The sequence below is a fragment of the Muscardinus avellanarius genome (genome assembly GCF_963383645.1).
Source record: "Muscardinus avellanarius genome assembly, chromosome: 8".
In the NCBI taxonomy this organism is placed as follows: Eukaryota; Metazoa; Chordata; class Mammalia; order Rodentia; family Gliridae; genus Muscardinus; species Muscardinus avellanarius.
Genome location: NC_137794.1, coordinates 14,855,609 through 14,857,637, shown reverse-complemented (window position 1 = coordinate 14,857,637; position 2,029 = coordinate 14,855,609).

Below are 2,029 nucleotides of genomic sequence, written 5' to 3'. Positions count from 1 at the left end.
TGGCCCCGGTCCCCCGGCGCTCTGCGCGGCGGGGCGCGCGCAGCCCCTCGCAGCCCCCTCTGCGCGCCGGCCCGGGCGGGGCGGGCGGCGCGGCGCATGCGCAGAGGGCGCGCGGCGCATGCTCCCCAGCGCGGCGGGTCCCCAGCTGAGGGGAGTCGAGTCTCCCGCGCCGCGCCGGCCTCGGCGGAGTGCTGCGGGGCCGCCGCCGGAACGCGGGGTGCGGGTGAAGTTCGTTGAAAACCCGGAGCATCCTCCAAGGAGCCGGGTGGGAGCGGCGGCGGGACGGTGAGTGGCCGTGCGGGGCGGCCCCGGGGGCCCGCGGCGCCGGGCCGCGCATCCCTGCGGAGGAGCCCGCGAGCGGGGCGGGCGCTGGGCCGGGTCCGCAGCCCGGGGGTCCCCGCGGGAGGAGCCGGCGGGGCGGCCGGGGCCCGGGCCGCCGCCTCCAGGGCTTGCCCGCATCCTAACACGCCCCAGGCAACTTCACTGGCGAGGAAGTTTCCCAGTATTTTTCGGATATAATCAAACCTGCCCTTCAGGACAAGGTGTTTTGTAAACAAAACAAAACAAAACAAAAAACCCCTTTTGATCGGTCTGCTAACTCTTCCTTTCCTTTTCCACTTTATTGGACTGTATCGTTTAGCAAAAGAATTTTAAAATTAAATGTGAAGGAGGGAAAGGGTATGCACATAAATTATAGCTAATGTGAAGGTTTTAATGATTGCACGCAAGAGTTAGGCTTTTCTAAGATTATAATTGTTTTGATAAAATGTTTTAAGTCTGTAGAGTAGTGCCCGCGAGCCTTCAAGAGTTACAATACCTGTGTTAAACGCTGCTTTCGCTTTGTTCTTTAAAATTTATTTTAAAACTTGTATGTAAAATTGACCTTTTGGAGGCTGTATAGTTATGTGAACTTTACATCCATGTAACCACCGGAACAATCAGGATTTAAAACAGTTCTGCCACCCACAGAAAACTCAAACGCAATTCCTTTCTATCACACCCTTCACCCCAACTCCTGGCAATTGCCGATCTTTTCCAGAATGCCATTTAAGTAAGATAATGCTGGCTTCTTTCACTAAGCACGATGCCTTTGAGATTCCTCTGGATCCATCGCCTCCCCTTCCCTCCCTTTTCCTCCCGCTTCCCTTTCCCTCCCTCCCTCCCTGGTGATTGAACCCAGGGCTTCAAGCACCGAGCTACATCTCCAGCCCTTTTTAATGTGTTGATCTAGGTACTCCTTAAATTGTTCAGGCTAGCCCCGAATGTGTGATCTTCCTGCTTCAGCCTCTGGAGAAGCTAGGATTACAGGTGTGTGTCATTCCACCTGGTGATAATTTTTAATTGCTAAATTGTACTTATTTCATTAGATGGATGTATCACATCTACCCATTTTTACACCCACCCATTGAAGGGCATTTGGGTTGTTTTCAGTTTTAGGCAGTTATGAATAGAGCTGCAGGGGCATTCCACCTCCAAGCTAAACCTGCAGCCCGATTTTTTATTCTTTGTTTTGAAATAGTTGCATATGGCCTCACTAAGTAGCTGAGGCTGTCCACAAACCTGCGATCTTCCTGTCCCAGCCTCCCAAGTACTGGGATTGCACAGGTGCGCCACCATGCCAGGCTTCATTGTGCAGATAATTTTAAGTGAATCTAGGTTTTTATTGTTCTAGGGAATTGCTGCATGTGAGATTTCCGGATTATATAGTAACTGTATGTCCAACTCATAAAAACTGTCAGACCGTCCTCCCAGGTGGCTGGATCATTTTGCATTCCAGTCACTCCACATCTTCTTTCCTTAGTATGCTACGGTCTTTTTTTTCCCCCCAAACAAGTTCCCACTATGTCGCTCAAGCTGGCCTCCACCTAAACTTCTGGGCTCAAGTAATCCAGCTTCAGCCTCTCGAGTAGCTGGGATTGAAGCCTGTTGTGACATGCCTGGCTTTTGTCAATATTTTTTAACAGCCATTTTGTTAGATGTGTAGTGATATCTCAGTGATTTTAATGTGGCTTTAACTAAGGCAAACATG